The 12,137-nt window shown below is 35.4% G+C and overlaps 1 long non-coding RNA gene across 1 annotated transcript; it reads left to right on the top strand.

The window, feature by feature from the left end:
* The first annotated feature begins 8,020 nt into the window (after positions 1-8,020).
* On the top strand, positions 8,021-10,200 carry LOC135752569 (uncharacterized). The gene is made up of 3 exons (XR_010533182.2): positions 8,021-8,193; positions 8,793-8,965; positions 9,124-10,200. It is a non-coding gene; the product is annotated as an uncharacterized lncRNA (long non-coding RNA).
* Positions 10,201-12,137: the final 1,937 nt, after the last annotated feature.

Genomic DNA, 12,137 nt, shown 5'->3' with positions numbered 1-12,137 from the left:
AGGAAGTTTATGACACTGGCATAAAACATTCCCATCATGGGTGTGTGCGTGCGGAAAGACTTGAGCTGGCTAACAGGAAGAGTCTGTTTGGTTATTAGTACTAAACACTGACCTGTTTACTCTTGCCTGACTCATGTGCTGTGGTCATGTTTCATTCTCCCTTGTTTTGAAATATGCTGCAGGGCTCCATGTGGCGATCTTCTATACTATATATTTGTGACCACAGTCAGTTTTATGAAATTGAGATTTATACGTTAACTAAGTTGAAAAAATTCGTTTTTTTATTGATTTACTGTATGGTTTGTTTGGATAGGCCAAGATGACAATAGGCTTTATGCCCAGCTGCACTACTTCCTGAACTTCAGCCTGCTCCTTGTTTCCTGTCTGCCATTATTGGACAAACTGATTAATCCAGGTGTGTCTGACCTCAGTAGTCACAACAACAATAATCAGACACACCTGGATTAATCAGTTTGTCCAATAATGGCAGACAGGAAACAAGGAGCTGGCTGAAGTTCAGGAAGTAGTGGAGCTGGGCATAAAGCCTATTTGAAAATCTGGAATCTGAGGGTGGAAAAAAATCAAAATGTTGTGGAAATCGCCTGTAAAGTTTTCCAAATTAATTCCTTAGCAACACTATAGCTAATGATAAATATGTTTTTTATATAATTTTATTTCTTCATGGAACATTTACTTAATACCTAATGATTTTTTACATCTATAATTTTGACCCATACAATGTATTCTTAGCTATGCTACTTATGACTGGTTTTGTGATCCAGGGTCATATTTGACTTTCAAAACAATTCGACAGAATGGAGGTATTTGCAGAGACGTGATTTACATAGAGACATTATTGCTCCAGGGCATTTCTTGTTTATGATCAACTGTGTTTGTGCTGCAGTAACTCTTACTTGTACTGTAATGATAATTGAAAGGAAATATGGAAAACAAGCTTTGATTTCTTGACAAAACATGCTATTTTATAGTTTTTTTTATTTTGGCATAGCTTCGAAATGTTTTTGTCAGACTTACTTTTATATGGATTTGTTGATCCAAACAAAGACACAAATAACCCCTTCAATACAATACAATCCAAATTTGCTTATGTAATTCTGTGGTGGCTCCAGTCATGTGCTTGCATGCTCCAAATGTATCTTGCCTCAGGAGTTATATGCCATACAGTATTTTAGTTAAAAGCGAGTTTGTATTTTAATACAATGAGTGATAATGCTGTAAACTGTGGCATTTTGGAATGACAAATATTCAGAAAATCTGGTTCTGTGGCCCAATAAATTCAAGAGTGTTTGTTTTTGGCGAATGGCACAGAGGCCCAGATTGTTTCAGTTTCATGAAGAGAGGTTCAGTGTCTGTCGAACGGGTATTTTCCAACCATCAAGGAAAGTTCAGGTTCATTTCATTCTTTCCTTTTCTCTTCATCTCACTCGAGTGACGTGAAGTTTATGTAAAACTGCAGCATACACGTAAACATGACAGAATCAAATGTTTATGCCCATGACAGCGAGAATGCTCATGGGTCACGTGTAGGCCGGAGAGTCATGATGCATTCTGGAATTTTTTTATCCCTGAAATTGAAACTATGTATCTTGGACTGTATCTCTGTATTTCCATTTGCCTGTCATTGACATATGTGACTCCCCCCAGGCATGGGCCGGTATGAGAATTTGGAAGTATAATAACCTTAAGCAAAAATATTGCGGTATTGCCTTTGCAAATGTGTCTGCGTATACAAATAATTTTCCAAATGGACACAGTACGTTTTATTTTTAATGTATAATAAGGTTATAATAAAGCCTTTTAAATTATAATATTCTTTACAAAAAGATTGTTTGTAATATATATTAAATTAAAACATTGAACCAATTACATAACTTAATGATTTAATTCATTTTGTGTGAACACAGCTCATACCTTGACAATGGTATAGAAAATTTTAGTGGTTTTGAAACCTTGACTCTTTAAAACCTCCGTATATCTTGAGACCGGTATCCGGCCCATGCCTTCTCACCCAATTACTGCCTATCAACCAAATTCAAATGGTTTACTCTATCTGGGCTGGTTACCAAAAGATAGGCCTACTGGATAAAAGCATTATATTTATAATTAGTTATTAGACTACAAATGCAGTTTATAATTTGTTGCAATATTATTCCTACCACATCAATAACTGACGGCGCAATGTGATCCTAAAATAGTTTAGAAATAACAAGTGTGTAATTCACAAACAAACAGCGCCCCCTTGTGCTAAAGGAGATTTTTACATGGTGCACCAAACTAAAACCATTGTTCTTTTCACATTAATTGTAAACACAAAATCAAAAATACTGCTGTGACTGTTGTTTGTGCTTTTGCATATGGGTATGTTGCTTTATAAGGATTTATGACACTAACACAGACTTTCTCTTATTATTTCTTTTGTATTGTTGTTCTGAAGCGACTTCAAAGGGTTTGATATGAATTAATAATGTTTTTTGTTTATTTTGTAATTTTAATTTCTGGCTTGAACATCATAAGACATAAACAATTTTATTGATCTCTCATCATCTAACAAGTTGCTTGTGTTTGTACATTAAGATGAGACATACGGATTTATTTATTTAACTTTAAAGGCCGCTCTTAAAGAAACAAAGATGAAAGCGTAAACAAGAAATTAGTGTAAACTAATATAAATTTGCAGTTATAACAATAATAGAAATGTTTTTGCTTCAAACTTTCATTATGGTGGCTTTATGTGGTTCATACCAAACCCATGGTGGTTGGTGATACATCCCTGCCTGTGGGATTTTGGGTAAGCATGTGCAGTGTTTTGGTTTTAGGCTGATGAAGGGGTTTGGTTTAACTGTACACTGTGTTGTAGTTCTCGAGACTGTCTTAAGACCGGTCTCAAGACCACTTTTTAAAGGTCTTGGTCTTGTCTTGGAATCGACCACATTTTAACTTCGTCTTGTCTCGGTCTCAGACAAAGACCGGTCAAGACCACAGCTGATGCACACTGCAAAAAAATTATTTTCAAGAAAAACAATTCTTAGTATTTTTGTCTTGTTTTCAGTAGAAATATCTTAAATTAAGATTCTTTTTCTTGATCAACAAAATGACCCAAGAAAATAGTCTAGTTTTTAGAGCAAAAATATAAAATTTAAGTGATTTTGTGCATAAAACAAGCAAAAAAAAATCTGCCAATGGGGTAAGCAATTTTTCTTGAATTGAGTGTTTAAGAAAAAGGTTCAAGATTTTTTTTCTTACCCCATTGGCAGATTTTTTTGCTTGTTTTATTCACAAAATCACTTAAATTTGATATATTTGCTCTAAAAACTAGACTTATTTTCTTGGGTCATTTTGCTCATCAAGAAAAAGCATCTTAATTTAAGAATTTTTTTTTTTACTGAAAACAAGACAAAAAATACTAAGAAATTTTTTTCTTGAAAATATTTTTTTGCAGTGCACATCACAAATTTATTTTTTATCATTAATTTTATGCAGTTTATTCAGGTTTGGCATATGATGTTAGCATTGTTTAAGCATTGTTTAAGTTTCTCCCAATGACAATTTTTCTAATTTTATTACTAAAAACACCTGCATTGGGTTAAGTGGATGGCAAGCGATGGAAAGACAGTTCAGATTAAATGGTTAAGTTGATTTCAGCTCTTTATTTGCTTATAGACAAAGATAAATTCCCACATATCTGCAATGTCTTTTATTATTTTATCAACTTCTATGATGGCACACACACACACACACACACACACACACACACACACACACACACACACACACACACACACACACACACACACACACACACACACACACACACACACACACACACACACACACACACACACACACACACACAGACAAGAAGTGCCTAATCATATGCATATTCCACATTTTATCATAAGTGTTTTAATGCAGTGACTTGCACTGGTCTTGACTTGGTCTTGGCCTGTCTTGCTCTTGATCTTGACTCTGTCTCCACCCTTTAAAGTCTTGGTCTTGTCTCGGTCTCGGCCTGTCTTGGTCTTGGTCTTGGTCATGACTTGGTCTCGGTTTAGGTGGTCTTGACTACAACACTACTGTACACCCTTTACACCCATCCTCCACTGTGCCAAACTTACGGTCTGTACCATTTAGAAATTTATATCTGCACAAATATGAGTAGATCCAGCTGGCAAGGTCAACCGGTACGTATTTGGCACTTACTCTTTTTTACATGTTTGTATTAGCTTGCACTTTAACTAGAACCATAGTTTACATTTGTTTTTGATCTGATCTGCATCCTCTAGCAGTTCCCTCTGTGTGTCACATTGTGCATATGTCATTGAATGAGTGATTTAAGTGTTCACGTTACTGCAAATCTAAAGTGAGTAAACCGATCTTAGACATGGAACACCACAGCAACTCTAGCAATGCCCAGGGCACCCTATCAACTGCATAGAAATACCCTAGCAACCACTCAGGCCACTCTATCAACTGCACAGCAATACTCTGGCAACCCCTCAAGCCACCCCATCAACCACATAACAGCAGCCTAGTAACCACTCGGAAACCCTATCAACCTCATACTACTGTAATGCCTGAGCAACCACCTAGGTCACCATCAACCACATAGCAGTATCCTAGCAACCACACAGGCCACCATATCAACCACATAGCAATGCTCTAGCATTACAAACACCTTATTTTGTTATTGCACTCATATAAACTGATGACATTGACTTATAACTTTGGGTAAGCGGTGCAATAACAACTCCAACCCGTCAGTAATGAGTTCATCCGCGTGTGCATCTGTGTGTGTGTGAGTGATAATGGAGGTGTTAATAACTTTAAAAACGCCTCAACACTTTCTCTCTCATCAGGTCTGTGGGGTAATTAAATATATAAATCTGCATGTCAGATCTGCTTCTTGTCTCGCTTGACGGTAACTCGTGCTGACTGGCTAATTATTGGAGAGCCATAATTGTGTCCCTCCGTCTGGTCGACACAGCGACTCTTAAAATCTCTTTTCTCTTTGTTATTCCTCTCAATTTTCCACCTGACAGGTAGAGTTTGACATCTTTATGTAACGTGTTTTATAACAAGACAGCAGAATGCTGCAATCGTGTGTAAATGTCAGTGTGCGCTTTTTTCTCCTCTCCACATCTTTAGTTTCCCTCCACACTCACGTGCACAGGCTTTGCATGTGTAAGCATGTCTGAGGCACAGATCCCATCTGCATCGCGAACATGGAAGCAGACACAATGCCATGAAGGTACAGTAGATCAATTCACATTTTTGCAATGTCTTTTTCTTCTTGTTGCACCGTCAGCAGTCTGGGTGACACACACTCATGTGGCATTTGTGCACACTTGCACACAGGGACAATGCATGAAACAAAGAATAATCAGCTGGTATTGTATTCGTCTAATGAATGTGTAAAGATCCCAGCGTTGCCGTCGAGATAACCGCTCAGGCCTTTTGTTTGGTCTGTATGGCTAAACACTCTGACATTTAAAATATGACATTTCTGCCACCAGTCATCATGGCAGTAATTCACAGCAAACCAAGGAGGTATTTAAACCCATCAAATGCCTCGTTTCATGCTCATAACCCATCAAAAGTGTTAATGAAATGATCTACCTTAAATAACTAATGAGAATATGTGTGTATTTTTACAAATATTGTGGTCATATATACCGTATATATACATTGTTGACAGGACCAATTCATTAAACAGCTTTACACACTGCAAAAAAATATTTTCAAGAAAAATATTCTTAGTATTTTTGTCTTGTAAAATATCTAAAAATTCTTAAATTAAGATGCTTTTTCTTGATGAGCAAAACAACTCAAGAAAATAAGTCTAGTTGTTAGAGCAAAAATATAAAATTTTAAGTGATTTTGTGCATAAAACAAGAAAAAAATCTGTCAATGGGGTAAGCAAAAAATCTTCAAGAAAAATTCAAACTTGCTTGCCCCATTTGCAGATTTGTTTTGCTTGTTTTATGCACAAAATCACTTACATTTGATATTTTTGGTCTTAAAAAAATAGACTTATTTTCTTGGGTCGTTTTGCTCATCAAGAAAAAGCATCTTAGTTTAAGAATTTTTTAGATATTTTTACTCTAAACAAGACAAAAATACAAATAATTTTTTTTCTTGTAAGTAATTTTTTGCAGTGCAGACGTACAATTTTGTACATATTCCTATTCATAAATATTATGAATATAAATATTAAATATTTTCAGACTTATTTATTTAAGACAGTTTACTCATTTACCTAATGAAATGTTTATGATTTTCAGAGAGTTACACAAGACTATTAAACAAGACTTCACTTTAAAACCTTAAAATTAATAACGTTTCTTTAATCATTTAACCATTTTGCAATTGTTTCCCATGACACACAAAAGGCGTTTTCTCCTAACAATAATTAAACCAAAACACAACATAAATTCACAAATGTTAATTTTATTAATTTACCCCATTCATTCATGATTGTGATCCCAGTTCTTAGCAGCGACCGTAAACGTGAAATCTTGCGTTTGTTATGAATTTGAATTCAAATATTTGCGCCTCAAGAACCTTTTAGATACATTGCTTTCAGCAGTGATATCAAACATTCATTGGCTCTTGCATGCCAGGTCACAGATTTGCATCATTGCCGTTTTGCAGACGATGTACTTTTAAAATTTGAATTGCATACCTTGACAGAAAGAAGTTAAGCGGCTTAAAATGGCACAGAAATTTTACTACACATTTCTGTATGTTACATTGCATAATATAAAAAATTTTAAAGGGGCGTTTCGGAATCCATTCAACCGATCTCAGGTCTGGCAGTACCACTTTTAGCATAGCTTAGCATAATCCATTGAATCTGATTAGACCATTAGCATCATGCTAAAAAAAACATAACCTAAGAGTTTCAATATTTTTACTATTTAAAACTTGACTTTTCCGTAGTTACACTGTAAGCAATTGCCGTAAATTTACAGCCAATTTTCAACACTAAAATACTGTTTTCATGTTAAACAGTTTAGTACTGTAGTTAGCAATGCATTGTGGGCTGCTTAAATTGGAGCAACAAGACAGAGGCCCTCAACAGTAAGTTGATGTTTTAAATTACAGGACAATACAGTATTTTCTCGAAAATGCATGTTGACTGGGGAATTTGGAGCACGGTCAGAAGCAATATTAGTTTTATAAATTGAGGCTAGCCTTTTGCTTTTGGTCAATTTTCTTTAAAAAAATACAGAAGTAATTTGTCATTAACCCCTGGATGAAATTTCGGGAACCATTATTTGGATTGGAGATTTTCCAGAAGAGGACGTACAATTTAGATGACGTGCTGCACATTCTCAAGTGTTCTTCATCAAATTCATCGGGTCTTGCATCTACAAATGAAACGGTAATTCAAATCTTATTCATATTGCCAAAAATGCTTGATATCAACTGATAGAAGCTTCTCTTGCTAGGGATTTAAACGTGTCATTGAACAGTGAGGCTTAGATTTGAATAGCCAAAACAATATTACTTTTGAGTGGTATTTTGTTTAATTTTGGTAAAGTTAGCCGTAGGCTACTTCTGAATTTGAGAAACAACTCTTATTAAAAAATTTACTTTAACCAAGCCATAGGATTATTTGAACATCGACTATCCAAGATGGTTTTGGTGAGTTTTATTTTGTTTGTGTCGACTTTTAATGAAAAGTGTTTTACAAACAGTTAACAAGAAAAAAAAGCTAATTGTAGTTTGGTTAAAGTTGAATAGTCAAGGCTTTGCATTTTTCTTTTTAAACGCCAAATTGGTGTGAAAATATTGTCTTTCTGGACTCTTTGTGAATGCAATGTGTGTACTAGTTTGTGGGAGTACTACTACATATGTAAAAAGAGAGGTGTAAATATTTTTTTGGCTCAAAGAAGGCTGCATGTACGTGTGACAACATGGAGTTAAAAAGATAAATTGTTACCCTTTAAATTTTGAATGTCAAATCCATTTAGAAGTTTGATTGTAGGTACCTCGTTCACGTCTTGGTTACATTCCACCTAGTGTTTACTATTTATTGTCCTTTTTATAAATGTTCTTCTTAAAAATCTTATTATGGTAAGGATAATGTATTTGTTCCCTTCAGGTATCTGCCACTGCAGCTGACGTTGAGACAACTCTGTCTTCCTGCAAGTCCTCGCCTGATACCTGGTAATATACATTTAATTTAGAATCATTGATAGACACATTGTATATTTTATCCATTCATCTTGAGTTTACAAATGTTTACACAAGGTAACAAGTATTACCATGTTGTTAAGTTTCAAGTGCAACAAGGCAAGTCACAATTAAGGGTTGGATGATCACCTTTAAGGGCTCTGAGGGCATCTCACCAACATTTGCATTTAGCCTAGCCCCATTCATTCCTATGGTACCAAAAAAAAAAGTTTTATTTTGTGGCACCATACTTACTGGTATAACTCCTCATGTAACAGTCTTTAAATAAGGAAAACACGGAAGTGTTTGGTGGCTTCCCTGTTTGGTACCATAGGAATGAATGGGGCTAGGCTAAATGCTAACACATTCACAACACGCTGTACAGTGCACACATTGAAAAAAGATAGGTATGTATTAATTCGTCTAGGTTGAGGTAATAACATAGTTTAATATGGCAAAAAGATAGGTATGTATTAATTTGTCTAGGTTGAGGTAATAACATAGTTTAATATGGCAAAAGGGTAGACTATTCCTTTAAATCCACTCAATTTGTGCAATGTGTGCAAAAACTCAATTAATTGCTTTTGATTTAGGCACTTCATTGATATAAATCAAGAGAGAGGAACAAATGCCAAAATCATCAGACAAGATTGTCTCTAAGAAGAAAGGTGTGATCGTCCAGAAGTCGTCTTCTGCAGTTAAATACACACGTGGCCATGCTACTGAAGAATCTCCTTGACTTTTTAATGGAACTTCATATAGATCCGTGAGTATATAATCTTTCTCTCATTTTTTTGACAGTCTGGCATTGCCACAATTATACTGGTATTTTTTAACTTTATAAGCATTCACTTGGAGTTTATACTTTACATTTGTGATTGTTTAGTTTATTTATGAGTATGATTGTTTTTTGTTCTTTGACAGTGGCAGCACTGGAATAATGCTGCAGAGAGGAACAGCGGCTATCAAAGTGATGATCGTCTCTTCATCCACAAGAACTAAGATGTAAAAACACAAACCTACCTCACAGGACAATTTTAAGAGGTAACCTGCAAGTCTAGCTTGCAGTGGCACATGTGCCTATACGGTTTCATCCTAAATGTTTTTGATGCTTATTATTGATACATCCTGACAAAATGTTCTACTGTACAATAATAGTTTCAAAATGGCCTTAGGTATGTTTTCAAACTTATGTCTTAAATAAAAAAGTAAACTATAGGTTATGCCCTTCACATTTGGTAAGGATTAGGGGCAGTCTCTGACAGGCAATTTAAGAACGTACGTTTATTGCCATAGTCTAAAACAAGACACTACTGTTTCTGTTTACTTCTAGAAAGCTTTTTCAGCATTGTCCAACAGGATTTATTTTCTTTCCTTTTTTGTATTCATGTTGACATTGACATTTCTCTTTGAAATAAAGGTGTTTGATTTGGAAGTTTTTGTTGCTTATTTTGCATAATATTCACAATAATGCATATCTTAAGCAGTTGTCTTTAGCCCTGGGAATTCATTGGGCAAGTTCATGGGAGACTGATATTTTAAATATCAATGAAGAGTTTTTAGAGACTAAATTTATGTTATTTAAAAAATGCTGCATATTTCTGTGATTATTTGGAAATTACAATAATATTGTTTAGGTTGTTACTTTAAACCTAAACAATATTATTTTAGTTTCTAAATAAATCACAGAAAAATGCATTTATTTTTTACTGTATTAGACTGTGAAATCATTTAACAGTGTGACTACAGAAGTATTCTGTATTTCTGGTTTACAGACTACTACCGTAAATTAATTTTACATATGAATACTGTAAAAATAACGGTATACTGCTGGCGTCTCTGCTGCCAGCTCTTTACTGTAAATTATATAAATACAGAACAATACAGTTTTTCTGGTTTACAGACTACTACCGTAAAGTCATTTTACGTATAAATACCGTAAAAATAACAGTATACTGCTGGCGTCTCTGCTGCCAGCTCTTTACTGTTATTTTACAGGGAAATTTTTTACAGTGTACTTTGTGTACTAAGACCAACAGAAAATAAAAGTTGTGATTTTCTAGGCCGATATATATGGTTAGGAACTACATACCAGACCCGGGGAGCCGCTGAATGGATTCCAAAACGGTAAAAATCAGATGTTACCTACCTAAGGGAGCTTGGAAAATGAGCCTATTTTCAAAAAAGTGGAGTGTCCGTTTAAATGTTATAAAAAAAGCATTTGGATTTAGGGTAAGGTTTGGGGTAGGGTTGGGGTGGTAACATTATCGATAAAATTATTAAAGGGAAATTATACAGCAATCTTTATAGTATAAAGCTGTAAAAACATAATAATGCTACAATTAAATGTTGCAAATACATCTACATTGTATGCTTTATCATATTTAAATGTACAAAAAGTATGTTTATAATTTTTTTAAAGTTACATATTAACAGTGATACACGGGGACAAAAAGCAGGTTTCACATAATTAGTGTTTTATAGATCTTGCTCAAGCAAGCATGATCTATTGCTTATATTTATGATTAGGAAATATTTTTGAAATTAATATAAAAATATCAAGTCATATGGCTTGTTGAAATAAGAGCTATTTCATTTAGCCCAGTAAATATATATATAGACTTAACCTGCCCATTTTATCCACAATGCCTTGCCCCTTTACTAGCTCCTCTCCTATGCTAGGCTAAACAGCTGTCCAATCGCCACAGTTTTTACATGCATCCTACAATCTCACAGGCTTCTGTCCATTTGTGTTTCTGTTTAAACAATCCTGCTGGACTCTATCCAGTGTGTTTTATGTAGTGGAAAAACAGCCTATTGAGAGCAGTAGGCCAGGGTTCACCAAAGGCCTCTGGGAAACTGGATGTGTCTCTTTCATTCTCATCTCTGGACCCACAAATGACCAATCAGATTTCATCCATAGTACTGTCCTTAAGCTCTTCCTGTCTCTGCTTGCTAAGCACCCTTGAGGCTAGTAACGCTCCTCTCGTCTCCATCAAACTCTATTTTCCTCCTCTATCCATCCATCATTCATTTCTTTCTGTCACTGTCTCAATCCATCATACCCCACATCCATCCCGCCCAAAGAGTTATTTGTCTTGCAAAAATGAATAGTTTTAACCATTATCTGTCTCCGCCTGCCACTAAACTAGGTACGGCCCAAAGCTTTTGTTCATTGTGTAACACAACAAATTTAGAGATTGTTCATTTTTGGACCATTATTTTCTTATAATCCACATCTAGAGTATCTTCTTACCTGTCTGTCCATTTGTTCATTCATTTTACAATAATTTCCATCTGTTTATACTCTGAAACCCCTTTCCTCTATTCTCCCACCCTCCCCCAGTTATTCTTCATAAAAATACCTCTTCCGTTCATACCTTCTCTCTACCCCGCCACCCACCACCACCTGCAACATTCCCACCACAGACACTCCATCAGGATTCATCCTGCTGTCGAATCGGGATGTCCCACCCGCCCCCAACCTGCATCCACCAAACCCCATGGGATGAAGGAATGGATGAGGGTGGAGGTCTAATGAATAACTGATTAAGATTGACAGCGTCTGGTTGTCTGCTGAAGTGATCTTGGTGTATTTCCTGATTCCTGGCCACCTTTTTTCTCATTTGTAAATTATAGCAGTGCCCATAATCTTCCTTTTTTCACTTTTCCTTGGTGAACATCAGGTTGATAAGAGTGGGTGGTTCATCGGCTCATTTTTATTCTCTGGTACAAAGTGCGCACACGCAGGATCAGCTGTTCTTTTGAGAAGCTTCTTTCCACACATTGGATTATGGCTTTAGGTTTTCATTATATGCAAATGTTCTTGTTTATCAGAAGTGAAAACCAATATATGCAAATTTGTCTGTTTGAGGAGTGGGGGTATCAGACAGTTGTCACATGGAGATATCACGTTGGCTACACAAATAATTGTTAGT

Source organism: Paramisgurnus dabryanus, chromosome 16, assembly GCF_030506205.2.
Source record: "Paramisgurnus dabryanus chromosome 16, PD_genome_1.1, whole genome shotgun sequence".
In the NCBI taxonomy this organism is placed as follows: Eukaryota; Metazoa; Chordata; class Actinopteri; order Cypriniformes; family Cobitidae; genus Paramisgurnus; species Paramisgurnus dabryanus.
Note: the sequence above shows the minus strand (reverse complement) of the source record. Positions and strands in the feature narration are given on the sequence as shown.